General features: G+C 46.8%; 2 long non-coding RNA genes across 3 annotated transcripts in view; one reads left to right on the plus strand and one right to left on the minus strand.

The window, feature by feature from the left end:
• LOC140419167 (uncharacterized) overlaps window positions 1-25052 on the plus strand; it is a 415920-nt gene that overhangs the window by 262697 nt on the left and 128171 nt on the right. The gene's annotated exons all lie outside the window — the stretch shown is intronic.
• LOC140419159 (uncharacterized) lies at window positions 6744-24655 on the minus strand. 2 transcript variants are annotated; one of them, XR_011945567.1, is made up of 3 exons: window positions 24586-24655; window positions 21089-21203; window positions 6744-9354 (listed from the first exon to the last, which is right to left on the minus strand). It is a non-coding gene; the product is annotated as an uncharacterized lncRNA (long non-coding RNA). The 2 variants fall into 2 exon arrangements; XR_011945568.1 differs by lacking the exon at window positions 6744-9354 and adding an exon at window positions 16966-19367.

Consider the following 25052-nt stretch of genomic DNA (forward strand, 5'->3'; position numbering starts at 1 on the left):
AGATGGGTGGGAGGAGTTGGAAACACTTTGTGGAGCTGCAAACCTACATGAACATATTTTTTCCCCAATTAATGTGGTTCCAGTTTGGGCTCAAATCATCAAGAGGATTCTGATCTCAGGGAAGATAGCCTGGGAGTTGTGCAGGGAGGATTCACAAACACCCACTGGAGGCCCCAAACCCCCAATAAGACCCATTGATTTTACTGTCAGCCTGCAGACAGGAGCTGGAGAACTGAACCCAGGCAGAGGAGAGGGAGGGAGAAAACTGGGAGTGGAGGAAAGAAATGGTGAGATGGGTTTGGATTTCAGCCCAGGGAGGAGGGAGAGTGTGTGGGACGGGGAAAAATGTTCCAGAGAAACTAGAATTGTCTGTTCAGAATCTCTATCCTGGATTGACAGTGATGGCATTTGTTTATTTTTAATTTAAAAAATTTAAGATTACCCAATTTTCTTTCTCCCAATTGAGGCGTAATTTTAGCGAGGCCAATTCACCTACCCTGCACATCTTTTGGATTGTGGGGGTGAGTCCCACACAGACACGGGGAGAATGTGCAAACTCCATTCGGACAGTGACCCGGGGCCGGGATCAAACCCGGATCCTCGGCTAATGACTGAGCCACTGTGCCTGCCCCTAGTGATGACTTTTATAAACTTCTTTGACAGGATATTACAAGGGGAGGATTTACAGATGGAAACACTAATCAAACTTCACATCAAGATTTTAACAGAGTCACTTCATTCATCAGGACCTGAATATCGTTGGCCTGTGAATGTGGAAGAAGAAATGTTTGTCTGTTCTGTCTGTAGGAAAAGATTTTCTTTAGAAAAAAATAAATTTAGAGTACCCAATTATTTTTTTCCAATTAAAGGGCAATTTAGCGTGACCAATCCACCTACCCTGCACATCTTTGGGTTGTGGAGGTGAGACTCATGCACACACGGGAAGAATGTGCAAACTCCACACAGACAGTGACCCGGAGCCGGCATCGATACCACATCCTCAGCGCCATAGGCAACAGTGCTAACTACTGCACCACCCTCCCACCCCTAGTGTTGTGAGTTTCTGACATGGGTCTCCGTGTGACTGAACAGAGCCGCACATGAAGTCAGACATCTGTTGAGTTAGTGGGATCCATGAAGCAGAATTTGCTTGTTTCTTTACTTCTCTGTTGCTACTCTGATCAGCAATTAGATATCAGGGTCTGTGAAAACCGGGGTAGTGGGAGGTCAAGTACCCATTACTTGTAATGGGAGGACAAAGAGTAATGCAGTTTGCTGGCCAAGTTGTCTCCATTCTGAGCAATGTGGAATGAGCTTCTCCCAGTAACTGAAAATGTTGCCCTCAACAAACATGGCGGCCGCACATGTGCTCTACTGCACACTGTCCCGAGTAAAGATGGCGGTCGTTATCCCAAATCGATCACGGGGCCCTCACACCATTCACAGCGAGGAGAAACCGTACACGTGTTGTGTGTGTGGAAGAAGCTTCAACTGATCACCCAAAATGGAGACACAAGGACGCCAGCACCATTGAGAAACGGTGGAAATGTGGGGATTGTGGGAAGGGATTCAGTTACCCTTCTGAGCTGGAAACTCATCACCGCAGTCACACCGGGGAGAGACCATTCACCTGTTCCGAGTGTGTAAAGGGATTCAATCGACTAACACATCTGACTGCACACCAACTTGTTCACTCTGACAAGAGACCTTTTAAATGTTCCGATTGTGAGAAGAGCTTTAAAAACAAATTTAATCTTCTGACACACCAGTGAGTTCACACTGGGGAGAGACCGTTCACTTGCTCCAAGTGTGGGAAGGGATTCACTCAGTTATCCAGCCTTTTGACACACCAGCGAATGCACAGCGGGGAGAAACCATTCACGTGCACTGAGTGCAGGAAGGGATTTGCTCAAGTTATCCAAACTTCTGATGCACCAGCGAGTTCACACTGGAGAGAAACCATTCACCTATCCTGAGTGTGGGGTAACATTCGCTCAGTTATGTAAACTGTTGGATCACAAGCGAGTTCACACTGGGGAGAGACCATTCGCCTGCTGTGTGTGTGGGAAGGGATTCGCTCAGTCATCCACCCTGCTGAGACACCAACGTATTCACATTGGGGTGAGACAGTACACCTGCTCTGAGTGTGGGAAGGGATTCACTCAGTCTGCCCAACTGACCTCACACCAACGTGTTCACTCTGACGCGAGGCCTTTTAAATGTTCCGACTGTTCCGATTGTGAGAAGAACTTCAAAAGCAAAATGGATCTGCTGATTCACCAGCGCAGTCACACTGGAGAGAGCCCGTTCACCTGCTCCGTGTGTGGGAAGGGATTCACTCAGCATTCCCTGCGGCTGAAACATTCGCGCATTCACAGCAGGGAGACATCATTTATCTGCTCTGTGTGTGGGAAAGGATTCACTCATTCATTCACCCTGCAGAAACACCGAGTTCACAAGCGATTACAGGGATTGGAATCTGTTATTGCTGCTGTTAATCACATCCAGGACTGAACCATGTTCATTCTGACAGTTGGAGTTTGTTTCAGTTGTTGTTAATTATTCCTGTGACTCGGCCGGAGTTTAATATTCTGTATATAGATTAAATTAGCTTTGGTGTTAATGACAGTGTTCCAGTCCTTGATTTCTCTAAAATAGGAGGAGGCTGTTGATGTCCTGCTACCGACTGTTCCATTGTTGGGTCTTTTCTGATTTATTTTGGAAGATGTGGTAAAGCAAAGCGTAAGACCAGAGAGAAAGATAAGAATATAGGAAATGATAAACGGAGATTATGTCAGATAAACGCTACAAAAATAATAAAAGGCTCTGTATCAAAACACAAGTAGCATTTGAAACAAAACTGATGAATTTACATCACATATAGAAATAAGTAAGTACGATCTGATGGCCATTGCAGAGACATAGATTGGGACCTGAATTTTTTAATATTCATTCATGGCATGTCGGTGTCGCTGGCCAGTCCAGCATTTATTGCCCATCCCTCATTTCCCTTCAAAAGGTGATGGTGAGCTGAATATTGTAGTGTACGTGAAATTTAGGAAGGTCAGAAATCTTGGAAAAGGTGGAATTGTTGATGGTGTTAGCACATTAGACAGGGATGACCTAATTTCAGGAAACCAGGATGTAGGAGTGGTTTGGTTTGAGATGAAAAATGCTAAAGGAAAGAATTTACTTCTGGGAGTGGTGTGCAGGCCTCTTAATTATAACTACACAGTAGGACAGAGTGTAAAGGAAGAGATAATGGGAGTTCGTCAGAAAAGGTACAGCGATAATCAAAGGGGATTTTAGTCTATATATAAACTGGAAAAATCAGGTGGTTAAAGATAGCATAGGTGAGGAGTTCACAGAATGTTTTTGCGATAGTTTCTACAATCAACACGTTTTGGAGCCAACCAGAGGGCAGGTTATACCAGACTGGGTGTTGTGCAACAAGGATTAATTGATAACCTCATTGTGAAGGCATCCCAGGTAACAGTGATCATAATATTATTGAATTTGACATGCAGTTTGAGAGGAAGAAGATTGAGCACAAAGGCAGATTTCAGGTCAGATTATAAAGAATAGAATATAAACACAAAAATATCAATAAGGAGGGAATAATTGGGCTGAACAGCTGGCTTGTAATGCAGAACAAGAACAGCAGCGCGGGAGCAATTCCAGTACCGGCCTCCCCGAACAGGCGCCGGAATGTGGCGACTGGGGCTTTTCACAGTAACTTTATTGAAGCCTACTTGTGACAATAAGCGATTATTATTATTAGAGTACCAGAGAAAGCTGGCTAGGAATATAAAGACAGAGTTTCTGTAGACATTTGTGTTAGTAAATAATTCAAGTGAGTGTTGATTCTCCAGAAAGCTCGTCTGGGAAATTAACAATGAAAAGTAAGGTTTTGGCAAATGAACTGATCAGGTATGGAGGAATCAAATGACATCCCAGAAATATCCGTAAATCAGGAAGGAATGGAAAGAAAATTACAACCACCAGGGAAGTGGTAATGAGCAATGTTTTGAGTCTGCAGGCTGACAAAATCCCGGGTCCGGGCGGACTTCACCACAAGGTCTTGAAAGAAGCAGCTAAAGAGGGAGTTGATGCACTCGTTTCATTGTCCAAAATTCACTAGATACGAGGAGGATTCCATTACATTGAAAAATAAAAATGTAACTCCTTTATTCACAAAGGGAGGGGGACAGATGGCTGGAAACTACAGGCCAGTTAGCCTAATATTAGTCACAGGGAACATGTTAGAAGCTATTATTAAAAATGCGATGTCAGATCTCTTAGAAAAATTCAAGGCAATCAGGCAGAGTCAACATGGTTTTGTGAAAGGAAAATCACGTTTAACCAAAATCACGTTTAACCAATTTATCAGAGTTATTTGATGGAGTCACATGACTGTGGATAAAGGGTAACGGGTGAATGTACTGTCCTTAGATTTCCAGAAAGCATTTGATAAGTTATATCAAAGGTTATTATAGAAAACAAAAACTCAGGATATAAGGGGTAACATACTGGCTTGGACTGAAGATTGGCTAACCAGTGGGAAACAAAAAGTAGGCATAAATGGGTATTTTTGTGATTGGTAGGATGTGATGAGTGGTGTGCCACAGGGATCAGTACTGGAGACTCAACTTATTATAATTTATATAAATGACTTGGATGAAGTTACTAAAGGTTCTGTTGCTAAATTTGCTGATAACACAAAGAAAGGTGGGAGACTAAATTGTGAGGAATGCAAGACAGCCACATAGGGACATAGATAGGTTAAGTGAGTCAGAAAAGTCCTGGCAAATGGAGTATAATGTGGGAAAATGTGAAAATGCCCATTTTGCCAGGAAGAATAAAACAGGCAGATTATTCAAATGGTGAGAGACTTTTAGAGTTCTGAGACACAGAGGGACTGAGGTGTTATTGTGCATTAATCACAAAAGGCTAGCATGCAGGTACAGCAAGTAGTTAGGAAAGCTAATAGAATGTTAATTGAATATTTATTGTGAGGGGAATTGAATACAAACTGGGGAGGTTATGCTTCAGTTATACAGGGCATTGGTGAGACTGCACGTGGAGCACATGTTGGTCTTATTTTTTTTTAAAATCCAATTGAGGGGCAATTTAGCGTGGCCAATCCATAAATAACATTCTAAAGCTCCTGGAATGATCAGAATCAGCAACACAAATCCTTGAGCTGCCACCGAGAATAAATGTAAAATCTTTTCCAGCAAATTGTGATCATCATTGACTAGATTCATCCTCCCCACCTGCACTCCATCTCTCACAATTCTAAATTTTTGGCATCGTAAACACATCTGGTTCAAACAAAGGTTCAGGCACAAACTTCAAAGATTCTCCAGCTCCCTGTTCACCTGCATCCACCTTGTGGATATTTTCTAAATCCAGATTTGAGATACCTGTTCACTTTAATTTCACTCCCTCTGATAGATTCCTGTGTTTAATTCTGTCCTGATTGTTTTAAAGTCAGATTCTCTATGTCAATGTCTTGATAACTTAAAATGTTCTCACATTCTTTAAAAAAAAAAATTTTGAGTCCCTAATTCTTTTTTCCCAATTAAGGGGCAATTTAGCGTGGCCAATCCACTTTCCCTGCACATCTTTGGGCTGTGGGGGTGAGACCCACGCAGAAAAAGAGGAGAATGTGCAAACTCCACATGGACAGTGACCCAGGGCCGGGATTGAACCCAAGTCCTTGGCGCCATGAGGCAGTGGTGCTAACCACTGTGCCACCATGCCTCTTCTGCTCTCTCATTCTGCGTTAATCTCTCAATGTTAGTCTGTATTTGTATAGCTGAACATGTCTGGGACCTGTTCTCCAGTGCATGGTCACGTGTTTCCACAAATTACTGACACGACATGTAACATATCACATCTGCACACTCACATCTGTATCCCAAAAGGATGTTCCATCCAAGGCGGCACAGTGGCGCAATGGTTAGCACTGCTGCCTACGGCGCAGAGGTCCCAAGTTCGATCCCGGCTGTGGGTCACTGTCCATGTGGAGTTTGCACATTCTCCGTGTTTGCGTGGGTTTCGCCCCCACAACCCAAAGATGTGCAGGCTAGGTGGATTGGCCACGCTAAATTGCCCCTTAATTGGAAAAAATGAATTGGGACTCTAAATTTTTTTTTTTTAAAAGATGTTTCATCTACCATCTGTTACAGCCCATTGATGGATTTTAATGTTAAAAAGATGACGATAGCGTCTCCATGAAGATGTTTGCCTGTCTCTCTATGGCTCCAATGCCTTCAGGTAGTGACCAGACTGTCAGATTCCGTTATTTTTCAGTTCAGAAGGAAGGACACAAAGATCAAGAGAAAACCAACAATTATTGTCTCATCTACACTTTCCTGATTTCCACTAGAATGTCCATGGATATCCAATTTGTCTGTTCCATTGAACTAGGTCCAGAGTGAATTATTCCTATTCCCAATCGCTGGTGTGATTCTTTTCTTTGAAAATGGGGCTTCCCACAAGAGACTGCGGAATCTACTGTCCATTAAACACTCGCATCATCCGGTACTTTTAGATCAGAGACAGAGGTACAGATTAGTTTGAGGGAATCTCTCATATCTCCCGTTTTCAGGCAATTTGTCTTGAACGATATCAAATGGGATGAAGCCAAATCTTTAAAAAACAGAATCTTTAGTTTAAATTCTCACCGCGCTGCTTGATTGTAAAAGGGTGAAGCAAACATTCACAAATGGGCACAATTGTGTCACTTTACATAACTTTATTTCCAGATTAAAAATGAACAAGACACCATTTTGATCTTTGTTTTTCCAATTATTTTGGTGTTTTTCCCAATTGTAAACAAACTTTTCAACCTTTTTAGACCAAAAAGAGTTAAAGAGGGTGGAGCTTCCCACAGCTTGTGAACGCCGAAACATAACTTAAAGGCTGAAATATATCTTCAGGTAATCAAACATTTTGGTGCCTTTTCCAATTGTACCAGTAAATTGAACTTTCACACTGAAAGGTTTACTTTCGCTCAGTAACTGCAGCATTTCATTTATCACAACACAGGAGCTGGCAGCATTTTAGATTAAACGCCAATTGTTCTCTTGTAGCTGGTGTGTGGAGAAGATCATGTTCACTGTAGATCTGTCAGCACAGAAACCGCACTGTGCTTCTGGATACACTCAGTCTGCAAGTAGATGAATCTTTTAAACATGACCCAAGTGAAGGTATTCCCCTGACTCTAAGGTGTCCCTGTAGTTGATGCTGTCTTCTCTGTCACTGCTATTTTTATTGCATCAACACATGTTCCATGGACCAGTCTCACAACCCAAAAGGGGAGGGCAGGAAGGTGTGACAGTCGATGGGACTTTCCGTGTGTGAGCAGTTCAGCTGGAATTCCATCCTTGCCGGGCACCTTTCTGCTTGCTCAGCAATCAATGGCCTTTTCCAGCTCAAATGATGAGGGTTCCTTGTCCAACTCAACCATGACAGGAAGCTGCAGGAGAGTCAAACAGAGACTGGGAGATGCCCTTCTCACAGGGAGACAGCTCACAATCGGGTTCAACCCAGCAGGACTTTTGGTTACTTCTGTCGGTAAGAACGTCACCAGCTCCAATTTCAGCCAGGGAACTTTGGTGCTGGTGGGATGAAGCGCCCTCTTGATCTCATCATACAGAGATTTCCATTGTCAGTCAGTCTGGAATCATTGACACAGGCTGATCCAATGTTTATCTGCAGAGTGTCATCCTGATTTTTACACAACTGTCTTGGCTACTTTCATATGATGCAGCGTTCTAGTTGTTGGGTTTATGTTGTACATCAGGTCACCGTTGCTTTTTGCTTCCATGACAGATGTCATCTCTGCTGAGTGGGTCTCAAACCAGTCTGTGTTGTGGGTTCCACCTTTACCAAATGTTGCTGCTGCTGTGTCAGAAATGATTCAACTCAGCGACTTCCAAACTTCATCAATAACAATGTTGATGTTCAGTGTTTATGTCCGTTTTCACAGGGCCTGTATGATACTTAACTGTTTTGTTTTGCTTCCTTCACAATTTAATTTCCTAATGGACATAACACTGAAGAAGTCAGTAAGAATTGTCAGGAAGGATTAATCTGCACTTTCTAATTGCAGATGTTAATCAGTGGAACCTTTCAGACACTGATTTGCATCAAAGATCAATTTAGGATTGAAGTACAAGTTCAGAATTTTACTGTAAAGGTGTTCCTGTTGACAGTTCTTGTTTAAGTAGTAAGATCACAGCTGGTGCTTTTAAAAAGAGACATTGCAGCCCCGAAAACTAGTGAAATCTCCAGAATATTAAACTGCAGTCAGTTATTGGAATTGTTAACATCAGCAGAATCAAACCAGATATTGTCAGACTATCAATCCTGGATGTGATTGGCAGCAGCAAAACAGCAGATTCCAGTCCCTGCACTCACTTGCGAACTCGCTGGTGTCTCAGCAGGTGTTGTGACTGAGTGAATCCCGCTCCACACAAGGAGGTGAACCGTCTCCCCCCGGTGTGATCCCACTGATGTGTCAGCAGTTGGGATGACCAAGGGAATCCCTTCCCACACACGGAGCAGGTGAACGGCTTCTCCCCAGTGTGAGTGCGTTGGTGCTCACTGAGGTCAGCTGACTGACTGAAACCCTCTCCACAGGTGGTGCACCTGAATGGATCCCCATTTGTGTGCATTTGGTGGTGTGATTGGAGGGTGAATATCTGAGTCAATCCCTACCCACACACAAAGCAAATGAATGGTTTCTGACCTGTGTGAATTCGCTGGTGTTCAGTGAGCATGGATAAGGACTTGAATTTCTCTTCACAGGTTGTGTAGCTGAATGGCTTCTTCTCAGTGTGAACTCGCTGGTGTAACCGAAGGGCAGATAACTGAGTGAATCGCCTCTCACACACACAACAGATGAACGGCCTTTCCCCAGTGTGAACGCCAGGTGGATTTCCAGCCTGGATGAAGAATTGAATCCTTTACCACAGTCCTCACATTTCCACGGTTTCTCCATGATTCTAGTTTCCCTGCGTCTTTCCAGTTTGGACAATCAGTTGAAGCTTTGTCCACACACAGCACGAGTACACTTTTTCCCCACTGTGAATCGTGTGATGATTATAATTGGCTGTTTAACTGGTTAAAGCTCTTTGTACATTGAGTGTACTGGAACCTCTCACTCCAGTGTGAGTCTTGATGCTTTTCCAGTCACACTGATGTTTTAAATGGTGTCGCACAGACAGAACACAAACATTTCTCCTTCCAAGTTCAATGACTGATGATATTCAGGCTGTGGCGACTCAGTGACTGTCAGACCATGCAGTTGGAGTTCCTGTTTGTAAATCCAAGTCTAATGCCCTGGAAAAGGAGTTTACAAAACTTTAGAGAAGAGAAATTCTGAACGTACAGTTCTATTTTCCATGAAGGATATTTTCCTCATCTGTACCTGCAAAGCAGTAAATCCTCATCCCATGCACTCTCTCACCTCCCTGTGCTCGATGCAAATCCCAGGGTGACTAACAGTCCCATATTTTACTGGAATGTATTGGAGTCCACTGTCCCAGGCTGCATGCTGCCTAGATGTTTTCTGTCACATAAATTGGACCTTTCTCAATGCACAGAACCATGTTCCTTATTGTTTCTGTGTTCCAGAAACAGACACTTACCCCAGGCGGCCTGGTCCCAGCTCTGGCAGAACACCAGTCTTTCAGTGCAGGCTGGACCTTAATTTTCACCATGGGAGTTTGTCAGCTTGGCAAACCCTGCACACCACCTTCACAATTCCTTTCCTTACAGCTCACCCCCTCCCTCCCCTCTGGCTGGGTTCAGTTCTCAAACCCCTTTGTGAAAAGTGAGAATAAAATCAATTAACCAATAATTTTTCCTCCTGGTCACTGGGACCCTGAAGCCCCGCCCACTCTTATGTTCCTGCACCAAGATGGCCGCACCTGAAGCCAACAATCCCCCAGAGCTGGAAACCCGGGATCTGCAGGTTCTGATTGGGGGTTTGGGGTCTCCAGCGGATGTTTGTGAATCCTCCCCGCCCACGTGCCAGGGTTTCCTTCCTTGCCAGAGATCAGAGTCCTCATTGATTTGAGTGCAAAGTGGAAGCTCTTATTTATTATCCCACCTCACCCATCCTCTGATGTGAACCATCCTCCAGTGTCTGAAGCAGGATGGTGCCCGTTAACCTGGGCCTGTTCCCGGGAGGGAGGAACTGCAAACCAGGGAGCTGACAATGATTGTGAAGGGTTTGCGGATCCACAAAGTGTTTCCAAATTCTCCCACCCACTGCCTGACGCTGACTCCGCTTCTCCAGGACAAACAAGCACTGAAATCCATGTCCAGCAGTCACACTGCGCGTGCTCCGGAGCACAATGCCGGGGAGTGATTGACGGCAGCTCCGGGCTGGAGGACCGAGCGGGAGCATCTGGTCCTCCAACCAATCGGAGTGAACGAGGGGCGGGGCTTATCCCAGATCTCCTTCATTGGCTGTGATTCTGCATCATTTTGAGTTCTTCCCATTGGCCACGGGTGCGCGGTTTCCACAACCTCATTTTCTACCTGAGAGGTGTTGACCATTGAGAAGGTTTGAAGGACTGGAGCGACTCTTGGCAGCATTTTGTATTTGGCACCTGCGTTCAATTCAATGTGTAGTTTGCACATTCTCCCTGTGTCTGCGTGGGTTCCCTCCATTGTGTTCCAGTTTTCTCCCACCATCCAAAGATGTACAGGTTTGGTGGATTGGCTATGCTAAATGGCCTCTCAGTGCCCAAAAAAAGGTTAGGTGGGGTCCCTGGGTTACAGGGATAGCGTGGAGGCACGGACTTAAGTAGGGTGCTCTTTCCAAGGACGGTGTAGGCTTAATGGGCCTGTAAATTCTATGATTCTGTCGGACTTTCGCTCTCACAGTCTGATCTGATGGGTCTGTCTGGCGGTATTTCCTGGTACAGTCTATGTGTTTGGGTATTTTAGGGAGCAGGTAGAACTTCCTTGGTTCTATCTGTTGTGCCTTGTTGTTTTGGGATAATGTGTCTGCAGTTTTTGAGTTCTTCCAGTCTGTCTCCAATTCTCCTTCCTGTCTCGGGCATATGGGTCTAGGTAGCTTGGTGTTGTGATTCGTGTTGTTTAGTTGTCTGTCTGTCTCCAGCAGGTATTGTTGTCTCTCGATAATAACTGTGCTGCTATCCTTGTCTTCTGGTTATGAACATATCCATGTTGGAGCCAAGCTCCTGGATTGTCTGTCTTTCTGTTTGTCTCTGGTATTTCACTGTGACATTTCAGAGACCTGATTGAAGGGATTCAAACATGGGAGTTCTGGGAAAGATGGGCAAGGATTTGGGAGGTGGCAACATGTTCAAAGAGTTTGGAGAGGAGGGAGGTTGAAGATGGGGCAGTAATTTGTAAGGATGGCAGGGTCAAGGGTTTGTTTTATTGAGGGGGTGATGATGGCAGATTTGAAGGACAGAGGGACAGTACCTGAAGAGTGAGAAATGTTGACAACATCCATGGACACAGGGTAGTTGGCTGATCAGTAGCTCAGTGGGAATTGGGTCGATGGAGCAGGAGCTGGGTCTCATGGACACGATGAGCTCTGAGAGGGCATGAGGGGAGATGGGAGAGAAACTAGAGAAAGATGTGGGCTCAGGGCTCAGGAAAGGATGACATTTAGAGACAGTTTGGTCCGGTGGGCTCGTGGAAGGGAGGGAAGCAGCAGAGGCAGCTGATCGGATTTTCTCAATCTCAGTCACAAAGAAACTCCACAAGCTCCTCACACTTCTTGTTGGAGGTGAGGGTGGAAGAGACAGGGGAGAGCGAGAGTACTTCAAAAGGAAGTAACTTGTGTCAGAGATATTAAAAAGTTTCAACACACTGCGTATTTCACACAAATCTAATTTATTTGACTTTTTAAAAAAATATTTTTTATTCTCCTTTTTCACATTTTCTCCCAAATTTACACCCACCAACAATAAACAATAATCAGTAACAAATATGTCAATCCCCATATCAATAACAACGATCCCATCCTCTCGCCAAACCCCAAACATTAGCCCGCATGTTCACATAAACAAATGACAAAAAGGAATCAGGAATCACCCAAAGTCGCCATTAACACACACAGCCCCCTCTCCCCCCCAAAACTAATGTTCGATGTTATCCAATTCTTGAAAGTGCATAATGAATAATGCCCATGAATTGTAGAAGCCCTCGTCCCTCCCCTCAGTTCAAACATAACCTTCTCAAGAGTCAAGAATTCCAGCAGGTCCCCCCCGCCACGCCAGGGCACTGGGTGGAGAGGCTGCTCTCCATTCCATTATATCCACCTTCGGGCGATCAACGAGGCGAAGGCTACAACATCTGCCTCCACACCTGTTTCCAACCCTGGGTGGTCCGACACCCCAAATATGACCTCCCGGGAGCCCGGGTCCAGTTTCACGTGCACCACTTTAGAAATCACCCTAAAAACCTGCTTACAGTACTCCCCTAGCTTTGGACAGGACCAAAACATATGAATGTGAATAGCCCCCCCCCCCCCCCCCCGCAACGCTCACACACATCTTCCACTCCGTCAAAGACTCGGCTCATCCTCGCTCTCGTGAGGTGTGCTCTGTATACCACGTTCAGCTGTATCAGCCCCACCCTCGCACACAAGGTGGAGGCATTCAATCTCCGGAGCACCTCACACCAGAATCCCTCCTCCATATCCTCTCCCAACTCTTCCTCCCACTTTGCTTTGATCCCATCCAGTGGTGCCTTCCCCTCCTCCAAAATAGCGCCGTAAACCACCAACACTACTCCCTTCTCCAGTCCCCCTGTCGTCAGCACCTCCTCCAGCAATGTGGAGGCCGGTTCCCCCGGGAAGCTCTGTATCTCCATTCTGGCAAAATCTCGAACCTGCATGTTTCTAAACATTTCCCCCTGCTCCAGCCCATACTTCGCTTCCAGCTCCTTCAATCCTGCAAACCGACCCCTAAGAAACAAATCTTTTAGTGTCTCAATCCCCTTTGCCTCCCCTTTCCGAATATTTCTATCCCACTTCCCTGGCTCAAATCTCTGGTCCTCCGAATCGGCATTTCCCTTGACCCTGCCCCCAACCCGAAGTGTTGGCAAAACTGCCTCCAAATTCTCAATGAACCTATTATTACCGGACTCCCGGAGTATTTTCCCGGGGCTATCGGGAGTAGCGCTGTTGCTAGTGCTTTCAATCCCGACCCCCTGCACAAACTCTCCTCCATTCTGACCCACTGGGAATCAACCCCTCGGACTCAGCTCCGCACCTTCTCTACATTCGCAGCCCAGTAGAAGTACATCAGGTTCGGAAGACCCAAACCCCCTGCCTGCCTTCCCCTCTGTAGCAGCATCTTTCTAACTCTGGCCACCTTCCCTCCCCATATGAACAACGTAATCCTTCCCTCAATCTCTCTGAAAAAAGCCTTTGTCAGAAAATCAGCAGGCATTGAAAAATAAACAGAAATCGCTGCAATATGTTCATTTTAACCGCCTGTACCCGACCCGCCAGCGACAGAGGGAGACATCCCCAACTTGCCAGATCAGCTTTCATTCTCCCCACCAAACAGAAATGTTGTACCTGCGGAGGCCCCCCCACTCCCGGGCAACCTGCACCCCCAGGTACCTGAAGCGAGTCACTGCCCTACGGAATGGCAGCCCCGCCACCCCTGCCCCCACCCCCGGTCAAGACACCACAAAATACTCACTCTTGTCCAGGTTCAGCTTGTACCCCGAGAAAGACCCAAACACCGGAAGCAGCTCCACTATTCTCCCTATCGACACACTCAGTTCCGATACATATAACAGCAAGTCATCAGCATATAAGGACACCCTATGCTCTATTCCCCCCTGCACTATTCCTTTCCATACTCCTGAACCTTTTAATGGGATGGCCAATGGCTCAATCACGAGTGCAAACAGCAGGGGGGACATAGGACATCCCTGCCTCGTCCCACGGTGGAGAGAAAAGTATCTCGAGCTGATGTTGGTTGTGCGGACACACGCCCTCGGCTCCTTATATAGTAGCTTTACTCAGTTCACAAATCTTGGTCCAATCCCAAACCGCTCCAGAACTGCCATCAAGTGCCCCCATTCTACCCGGTCCAACGCCTTCTCGGCGTCCAATGCCACAACCACCTCTGTTTCCTTCCCCTCTGCCGGTACCATAATGACGTTCAATACCCTTCTAACGTTTGAAAAGAGCTGCCTCCTTCTCACGAACCTCGTCTGATTTTCACCTATCACCTTCGGGAGGCACTCCTACAGCCTACCCGCCAGTACCTTCACCAGTACTTTTGCGTCTACATTCAGAAGTGATATGGGCCTATATGACCCACATTCCATCAGATCCTTAGCTTTTTTTAGCAACAGGGAAATCGACGCCTGCCCAAATGTTTGTGGCAACACCCCCTTCCCTATCGCCTCTTAAAACATCCCCACCATCAGGGGTACCAGCTTATCCTTGAAGTTTTTATAATATTCCACCGGAAACCCATCCGGCCCTGCCACCTTCCCCGACTGCATCCTCCCAATCGCATCTTTTATCTCCTGCTCCACTATCGCTCCTTCTAATGTAGCCCTGTCCCCCTCCCCTAACCTCGGGTACTCCAACCCATCTAGGAATTCCTGCATCTCACGGTCTCCCCCAGGTGGCTGACCTGTAAAACCTCTCATAAAATTCCTCAAAAACCTTGTTAATCAGATCCGGAGCCACCACCAACTTCCTTGCCCTATCCCACAGCTGAACAATTTTCCTTGTCGCTGCTTCCCTCTGGAGCTGCAGCGCCACTAACCTCCCCTCCAGCGCCCCTGTCAGAATCACATATCTACCCCCCTGATCTGCCAGCACCTTCTCCATCTGGGAGCGTACTCTTTTGCTGACCATTACGCTATCCCTCAAGCCCTTCCGTCAAATCCAGAGTGAAACACCGGACTAATCCAGCCCTTTTTAAGTTTCAACTGATCCTTCATACTCAAGTGAGTCTCCTGCAGCATTGCTCCACCAGTTTTCAAACTTTTAAGATGCGCAAGCACCCTTGACCTCTTGAACGGATCTCTTAATCCCCTCACATTCCACGTGACTATCCTAACTGGAGGTCTCTCACCCCCCAGCCCCCCCTTCTTATCCACCATCATCATCCCTACCCCATGAGCCTGACCCGCCCCTATCCATTAACATCGAACCCCTTCCCCCCCCCCCCCACTACACTTCCTCTTGAAAAAACATCTCCCAGCATCAATCCCTCCCCCCACCCCCCCTCGCTTGCTTCGTAGGCCCATCGAAACCTGCTAATCAGGCTCCAATATCCACAGCCCTCCTCCGTTCACTAGCCGACTTTAGTTAGCGAGCACGGGTGGCTCTCCCGCCAAGAAATACCATCCCCTCCCACCCAGTCGCAGAAAAAACAAAAACAAAAACAACAATCCAACCCATACAATTCACTAAACTAAGATATAACCGTCGCAACACAGAATGCCAATCAACCCAACCAATAACCTGAACTCTGGAACAATGTGAAGAGAAGTAAATTACAATACACGTCAGTAAAAAGAAAGTTACAGCATTTATACATTTTCCAGCTCCCCAATCACAGCCCAGTCCCTCTTCCAGCTCTGCTCCTCACGTCTGCCCCAAGCCTTCTGCCCTCGCGAACGACTCAGCCACCTCCGCCGTCTCGAAATAAAAGTCTTTGGCTTCATACGTCACCCTCAGCTTCGCCGGGTATACCATACCAAATCGAACCCCCTTTTTGTACAGTGCCACCTTCACTCGCCAGAACGAACCTCGTCTTTTTGCCAACTCCACCGTCAAGTCCTGGTAGATCCGAACTCCAGCAGCATCCCACTGCACCTTGCGCTTCTCCTTCGCCCAGCTTACCACCTTCTCCTTCATGCAGTACTTATGGAAGCAGATAATTACTGCTCTTGGCGGCTCATTCACTTTGGGCTTCAGCCTTAATGACTGATGAGCTCGGTCCAGCTCGTACCGGGAGGGGTTCTCACTCTCCCCCATCAACTCCGCCAGCTTCTTAGTGAAGTACTCTGCTGGCCTTGCACCCTCTGTCCCTTCGGGCAAGCACACAATTCTCAGATTGTGCCGCCTCGAGCGGTTCTCCAAGTCCTCGAGCTTTGCTCGGAGTCCTCCGTTGACCTCCACCACCCTCCGCAGCTCGTCCCCCATCGAGGTGAGCTGGTCGATGTGCTGCGACACGCCCTCCTCCACTTCCTTCATCTTCTCGCCCTGCTCTCTCACCTCGGCCGGTGTCTTTGCCACAGCTATCCTCACCGGGGCGATTGCCTCCTCCACCAATGACTTCAATGCGATCGCCGTCTCCTTCCTCAACGCCTCCATGTGCCTCACAAACTGCTTTTCCAGCTCCACCACCATCACCTCGGTCATCTTCTCCACCGTAAGTAGTGCTGACCCACCACGCGGTCCGGCATCCGCCATCTTGTCAGCACTTTTGCTCGTCTTCTGATTCAACGGCGAGCCCGTGTTTCCAACCTTTCTCAACGCTGCTTTTCGCATCCTTTAACGGCTTATTATTTTTCCTTTTTTTTCCCACCATCTTTCCTTCTTCAATCCTTTTTTTTTTAAATCGAAAAAACAAAAAACATTTCTTCCTTCATAAAAAAAGGGAGAACATTTTTTTTTCCACCAAATTTCTTTAAAACATCTTTCGCTTCTTTTTTGTATTCCTCCAGAATTTCCCTGGGACCGGGCTTCAGTCCTCTTATTACATTCTAGGCGGGACATCCGATGTGGGACATCTCACCTACATCACGCCCTGGCTTTGGGCCTGCTGCCTCGGCCTGTTTGGCTCCGCCCCCGCTGCTCCTTTCAAATTTTCAGGTCCGGCTTTCAGGTTGTCCCGCTCCTCCTCCACGTGCAGCCGCTCCACCGAACCCACCGGGACCAGTTCCCCCCCCCCCCCCCCCCCCTCCCCCTTCTAACCCTCCGGCTCCCTGAAATGGAGCTTTGACACTTGGGCGAGGGAGGCAAGGCCGACCCCGGAGAAGTTTAATTTTATTTTAAACAGCGGGGAGCCCCCCGAAAAAGACCGCGATATTGTGGACCAGCAGGAGCTTCTCCTCATCGCGGCCGCTCCGCTCGCGAACGCCACCGTCTCTCCCAGTGTGAATTCGCTGGTGTTTCCGCAGGTTGGATGAATCACTGAATCCCTTCTCACACTCTGAGCAGGTGAATGGTCTCTCCCCAGTGTGAATTCGCTGGTGTATGGACAGAGCCGATGACTGAGTGAATCTCTTCCCACACTTGGGGCAGGTGAATGGTCTCTCCCCTGTGTGAACTCGCTGGTGTGTGGGCAGAGTAGATAACCGAGTGAATCCTTCCCCCACTTGGAGCAGGTGAATGGTCTCTGCCCAGGGTGACTGCGTCGATGAGTTTCCAGCTGGGATGGAGAAATGGCTGATGAAATTCAACGTGGGCAAGTGTGAGGTCTTGCACTTTGGAAAAAAGAATAGAGGCATGGACTATTTTCTAAACGGTGACAAAATTCATAATGCTGAAGTGCAAAGGGACTTGGGAGTCCTAGTCCAGGATTCTCTAAAGGTAAACTTGCAGGTTGAGTCCGTAATTAAGAAAGCAAATGCAATGTTGTCATTTATCTCAAGAGGCTTGGAATATAAAAGCAGGGATGTACTTCTGAAGCTTTATAAAGCATTAGTTAGGCCCCATTTAGAATACTGTGAGCAATTTTGGGCCCCTCACCTCAGAAGGACATACTGGCACTGGAGCGGGTACAGCAGAGATTCACACGGATGATCCCAGGAATGGTAGGCCTAACATACGATGAACGTCTGAGGATCCTGGGATTATATTCATTGGAGTTTAGGAGGTTGAGGGGAATCTAATAGAAACTTACAAGATAATGAATGGCTTAGATAGGGTGGACGTAGGGAAGTTGTTTCCATTAGCAGGGGAGACTAGGACCCGGGGGCACAGCCTTAGAATAAAAGGGAGTCACTTTAGAACAGAAATGAGGAGAAATTTCTTCAGCCAGAGAGTGGTGGGTCTGTGGAATTCATTGCCACAGAGGGCGGTGGAGGCCGGGACATTGAGTGTCTTTAAGACGGAAGTTGATAAATTCTTGATTTCTCGAGGAATTAAGGGCTATGGAGAGAGCGGGTAAATGGAGTTGAAATCAGCCATGATTGAATGGTGGAGTGGACTCGATGGGCCGAATGGCCTTCCTTCCACTCCTATGTCTTATGGTCTTCAGTCAATTTATTTGACTTTATAAGCCAGAATATTAGCCCCTGTAAATGGGCTGGAGTTTGTTATCAGCAGAAAGAGACCCAAATGAACATGGTTCAGTCCTGAATGTGAGGAACAGCAAAATCCAATCACTGTGGTTACTTGTGGCCTCGTTTGTGTTTCAGCAGGTTGGGTGAAGTAGTGAATCCCTTCCCACACTCGGAGCAGGTGAATGGTCTCTCCCCTGTGTGAACTCGCTGGTGTGTGGACAGAGCGGATGACCGAATGAATCCCTTCCCACACTCGGCGCAGGTGAATGGCCTCTCCTCAGTGTGAATTCGCTGATGTACAGTTAGGTCACATGATCGTCTGAACCCAGTCCCGCAGTGAGAGCACCTGAACGGTCTCTCATCAGTGTGAACACGTTGATGGTACATCAGATCCCCTGAACTTTTACAGCGCTTCCCGCAGTCTGGACATTTAAACGGTCTCTCATCAGTGTGAACTCGCTGGTGTCTCAGCAAGTGGGCTGAAATAGCAAATCCCTTCCCACACTCTGAGCAGGTGAACGGCCTCTCTCCAGTGTGAACTCGCTGGTGATTCTGCAGGTTGGATGAATCACTGAATCCCTTCTCACACTCTGAGCAGGTGAATGGTCTCTCCCCAGTGTGAATTTGCTGGTGTCTGGACAGAGCGGATGACCGAGTGAATCCCTTCCCACACTTGGAGCAGGTGAATGGTCTCTCCCCAGTGTGAACTTGCTGGTGTGTGGACAGAGCGGATGACTGAGTGAATCTCTTCCCACATTTGGAGCAGGGGAATGGTCTCTCCCCAGTGTGACTGCGTCGATGAGTTTCCAGCTGGGATGGGGAAGTGAATCCTTTCCCACAGTCCGCACATTTCCACGGTTTCTCCTCAGTGTGACTGCATTTGTGGCTTGTGAGGCCTGATGATTGACTGAATCCTCGACAACACACACAACACGTGTACGGTTTCCCTGCAGTGTGAATGATGCTTTTTCCTTCCATGTTCAAAATCTGCTGATATTCAGGATATGATAAGTTGAGGATTCTGTCAGATCCTGATGTGATGCTTGGTTTGAGTTTCCGGACTTTGAAGCCTCCCCTTCGAACACCCTGTGAAACTGATTTAAAACAGAAAATAGGGAGTGAGAGAACCCACAAAAACACAAAGGCAGGTTGTGAAATTGAGCTGAATGAATCTGGTCATTTGTGGGGCCGGCACTGGGAAAAAGTGACCATGAAAACTGCTGGATTGTCATAAAAACCCAACTGGCCTCTTTGGGAGGAGAGAGAAAGAGGTGAAGAGGGATTTAGTATATCTACAAGTCATACTAAAGAGAATAGTTGGCAACGCAAATTCGACCTTGAGCTTCATAAACAGAACTATGCTTCTGGTGGCATGGTGATTAGCACTGCTGCCTCTCAGTGCCAGGGACCCGGGTTCAATTCCGGCCTTGGTGACTGTCTGTGTGGGGTCTGCACTTCCTCCCAGTGTCTGCGTGGGTTTCCACCTGGTGCTCAGGTTTCCTCTAACAGTCCAATGAAGGGAAAGTTAGGTGGATTGGCCTTGATAAATTGCCCCTTAGTGTCCAGGGATGTGCAGGTTAGTTGGGGCTATGGGGTTACAGGGACAGGGTAGGAGTGTGGGCCGAGGCAGGGTGCCCTTTCAGGGAATCAGTACAGACTCGATGGGCCTAGTGGCCTCCTGCACTGTAGGAATTCTATGATTCCAATTCTATTCAATGAATCTTTATAAAGCTCTGGTCACCACTTTTCAGGAAGGATCTGAAGGTTCTTGGAGAAGGTGCAGAGGAGATTTACCAGAATAGTTCCAGCAAAGGAGGTTGAGGGGAGATTTGATTCAGGAACTCAAGATTATGCCAGATTTCTATCAGGTGTACAAAGAAACTCTGTTTCCATTCACTGATCGTCCAAGAACTAGGGACAAAGATGTAAAGTTTTGGGTAAAACCTGGATTGATCTATATAAGATCCTGAGGGGTTTTGACAGGGTGGATGTGGAGAGGATGTTTCCTCTTGTGGGGGAATCGAGAACGAGGGCATCACTGTTGCAAAATAAGGGGTCACCCATTTCAGATGGAGATGAGGATTTTGTATTCTCTTGAGGGCTGTAAGACTTTGGAACTCACGTCCTTAAAAGGCAGTGGAAGCAGAGACCTTGAATATTGTTAAGGCAGAGCTGGATAGATTCTTGATGAGCAAGGAGGTGAAAGGTCATCAGGGGTAGACAGGAATGTGGAGTTAACGTTAGAATGAGATCAGCCGCAATCTTATTGAATGCTGAGCAGGCTCGAGGGGCCGAGTGGCCTGTTCCGAGTTTGTATGTCAAAGGTACAGGAGATATGAGCTGATATGAGATTTATGTTTTTACACAGCGAGCGGCAATGACCTGAAACTTGCTGCCTATGAGGGAGTTTGAAAATAGAAACAATGAATGATTTGATTTCAAAAGGAAATTGGATAGACATCTGAGGGAAATAAAACTGCAAGGATACAGGGATAGAGCAGGAGAATGGCACTGACTGGATTGCCCCAGTGAGCTAGCATGGTCTCAATGGGCCGAATGCCCTTTGTGCCATCATGTCTCTGACTCCTTTGTGTAATCTAGTTTTGTAATTTAACCCCAGGGGGTTCAGATATCACTCAGGTAAATCTGTGCTACACTCCCCCCGAGGCCATTCTATCCTTCCTCAGGTTTATTGCCCAGAACTGAACACAGTTCTCCAGGTTTGGTCGAACCAGAGTTTCTGAATCTCGGGGCTTTTCCAGTCACACTGAGACCTGAAATCTTCCCTCACAGACAGAACAGACAAACCTTTTACCTTCCACACCCAGATGCTGCTGAAATTCAGTTTCTAATGATCAAGTGACTCTGTCAGATCGCGATGTGACGTTTGGTTTGCAGTTCCCGTCTGTTAAACCTCTACTTCCAGTATCCTGTAAATTTACAGAAACCTCACTGTCAGTTTAGGATAGAAATTCACAACATTCTCTCCTCGCCAACTTTGATTAAATGTATTCCTGGAGGTTTGATCACATGACCTGCCCCCATCCTCCAGCCATTAATCGGTCAACACATCCATCCTTGTGACACACTGCCTTCCTCGGCCAATTGGGAAGCAAAATGACTCATTACCTTACAGGACAGTTACTGTCCTAACGATTTTCCAGACACCCAGGTATGAATCTCACCAACGCAGGGAGTGGAGTTGGTGCGAACTCAGGCAGGAGCAGCTTCGGAACAGTAAATATAAATAACTTACCTCAGGGATTCACGGCCTATTCGGCAGGGAGCGGATTTGGCCCGAATCCGGGGAGGAGAAGCTTTGAACAGTAAATATAAATAACTTACCTCAGAGTAAAGCTGATTGGCTGATTGGGAATCTGTTCTAAATTTGACAAACTTGAGTAATTAACTAAATAGGGAGTAACTCGGAGATCAGTAACTAGGAGATTGCTGTTTATATCTATAATCAACGATTTGGATGAGAATGTACAAGACATGATCAGTAAGTTTGCAGATGACACTAAAATAGGTGGTCTTGGCGGCAGTGAGGAAGGTTATCAAAAATTGCAGCAGGCACTTGATCAGCTGGGGAAGTGGGCCGAGAAATGGCAAATGGAATTCAATACAGATCAGTGTGAGGAGTTGCATTTCAGAAATCAAGGTCGGACTTTCACAGTGAATGGTAAGGCCTGAGGGTGTATCATGGAACAGAAGGATCTTGGAGTTCAGTTGCACGGTTCTCTAAAGGTGGAGTCACAGGTAGATAGGGCAGCACGGTAGCACAGTGGTTAGCACAGTTGCTTCACAGCTCCAGGGACCCCCGTTCGATTCCCAGCTGGTTCACTGTCTGTGCGGAGTACGCACGTTCTCCCTGTGTCTGCGTGTGTTCCCTGGTTTCCTCCCACAGTCTAAAGATGTGCGGGTTCGGTGGACTGGCCTTGCTAAATTGCCCTTAGTGTCCAAAAAAAAAGGTTAAGTGGGAGTTACTGGGTTACGGGGATAGGGTAGATAAGTGGGCTTGAGTAGGGTGCTTTTTGTAAGGGCCGGTGCAGGCTCGATGGGCCGAATAGCCTCCTTCTGCACTATAAATTCTCTGAAGAAGGCTTTTGGCGTGCTGACCTTCATCAGTCAGGGCACTGAGTATAAAAGTTGGGAAGTTATGTTGCAGTTGTACAGGACGTTGGTGAGGTCGCACCTGGAGTATTGTGTTCAGTTTTGGCTGCTTTGCTATGGGAAAGATGTTATTAAACTGGAGAGAGTGAAGAAGAGATTTACAAGGATGTTGCCAGGACTCAAGGGACTGAGTTATAGGGAGAGATTGGACAGGCCAGGACCTTTATCTTTGGAGCGTAGGAAACTGAGGGGTGATCTTATCGAGATGTATAAGATCATGAGAGGCGTGGACAGGGTGAATACACTCAGTCTTTTTCTCAGGGTTGGGGAATCGAGAACTAGAGGGCTTTGGTTTAAGTTCAGAGGGGAAAGAATTAATGGGAACCTAAGGAGCAATGGTTTTACACAGAGGATGGTACGGAATGAGCTGCCGGAGGAAGTAGTTGAGGCAGGGACATTGACAAGATTGTAAAGGCATTTGGACAGATAGATGGATAGGAAAGGTTCAGAGGGATATGGGCCAAATGCAGGCAAATGGGATTGACCTAGATGAGCTTTTTGGTTGGCATGGACCGGTTTGGGCTGAAGGGCCGGGCTCCGTGCCATAGATTCTATGAACCCCAAATCTCTTTGGACATCCACTATACTTAACATCTTTCCATTTAGAAAGTACTCAGTTCTATCCTTTTTTGGTTCCAAACAGATAACCTCACACATGTTTACATTACCACAATCTTGCCCATTGACCTTGTCTGTCAATATCTTCTTGCAATATAATGCAATCATCTATGCTGTCTGTGATGCCACCGAACTTTGTATCATCAGCAACACAGAGGGGCCGGTTTAGCACACTGAGCAGGCCAGCAGCACGGTTCAATTTCCGTACCAGCCTCCCCGAACAAGCGCCAGAATGTGGCGACTAGGGTCTTTTCACAGTAACTTCATTTGAAGCCTACTTGTGACAATAAGCAATTTTCATTTCATTTATTTCACAGTGCAGGAGAGGCCCTTCGGTCCATCAAGTTTGCACTAACACATGATAAACTTGACCCACCTACCTAATCCCATTTGCCAGCACTTGGCTCATAGCCTTTAATGTTATGATGTGCCAGTCTTCATCCAGGTGCTTTTTTAGAGGATGTGAGACAACCGTCTCTACCACCCTCCTAGGTAGTGCATTCCAGACCCTCACCACCCTCTGGGTAAAAACATTTTTCTTCAGTACATGTGTCAATAAATCTAACCCCACTCTCTGTTGTCTGTTGGTTAGCCAATCCTCTATCCAAGCTAATATCTCTCAACCCCGTGGGATTTTACCTTTATTATTACCTTCTATGTGACACTTTATCAAATGTATTCTGGGAGTCAAAATACATTGACAGGACCCCATTATCCACTTGGCTTGTTACATCTTCCAAGAACTGCAAGAAATGAGTCAAACACGATATACCCTTCACAAAACCACGCTGACTCTGATGGATTGCAGTTTGACTCTCCAAATGTCCAGTTATTACTTCCTCAATAATGGATTCCAACAGTTTCCCAACAACAGGCTTTAAACTAACTAGTTTCCTACTTTCTGCCTTTTTGACCTAATCCAATGACATTGGAGATTTTCTCAGGGACCCTCAGTCACCATCACTGAGACTAACTTTAAATTCCAGATTTTATTAATGTAATGTCCCCAGAACATTCTCCTGTCTCTCTGGGTGACTAATGAAGTGACATTGTCACTGGGTCAGTATCTCCCCCCTGGTCTCTGTGAGGTTGTTTGTGGAGAAGCCGGAAGTGGCGGACAGTGAGAGTGGAGAATGTTCATTGTTCAGCTCTGGGGCCGCACTCGGGATTTGTAAACCCCGCCCCCAACACTGACCTCTCACCTGACCCCTCATAATGCCCGGACAATGGTTGACAGCATCGCGCGATCTATAAAAGAGTGGACGGGTCCTGGAGGGGGGGGGGGGGGGGGCGGAACTGACTAGTCCTCCAGCCAATCGGAGTGAATCAGGGGCGGGACTGGGCCGAGTGAAGCATGCGCACTGTGATTAATGGCGACGCAGAAAAAGTTCTTTCTCGGATCCACAATCCGTGAATGTGGGAATGGCGGGACGGAGGGAGAGCTGGATCATGCGGGTTGTTAGGCACGCTTCGTAAAGATGTTATATAAACTGAACATCTGACAAAATAAACCACCGGTACCTGGGGATCTAAGCGGAGGCTGCAGCTTTGTTACAGACGAGCCTGTGCACCCGCCATCTTTATTTGGGACTGGCAGCGGTGCGCATGCGCCCTCGTTATTTGGTTCACTGGCAGTAGTGCGCACGCGCACCCACCATATTTATTGGGGCACGAGCAGCAGAGCGCAGGCTCAGTCGCCATCATTGTTGGGGGCAACATTTTTGAAATGTGTCTTCATGACAGACTTTCCCTCTGAGTTACAAATTCTTATTTATGGGGCAGAATATATGCCGAGGGCAGTGACAATAATTCGAATTTATATTGTGACTTGAACAGAATATAACTTAAGACTTTCAGAGAAACGTTACAAAATAACAATTGACACTGAGCCGCATGAGGAGATATTAGATTTTAAGGAGAATCTTAATGGAGGAAATTGAGTCAGAGAGTCGGAGAGTTTTAAGGAGGAAATTCCTGAAATTGAGGCC

Source organism: Scyliorhinus torazame, chromosome 5, assembly GCF_047496885.1.
Source record: "Scyliorhinus torazame isolate Kashiwa2021f chromosome 5, sScyTor2.1, whole genome shotgun sequence".
NCBI classification, from domain to species: Eukaryota; Metazoa; Chordata; class Chondrichthyes; order Carcharhiniformes; family Scyliorhinidae; genus Scyliorhinus; species Scyliorhinus torazame.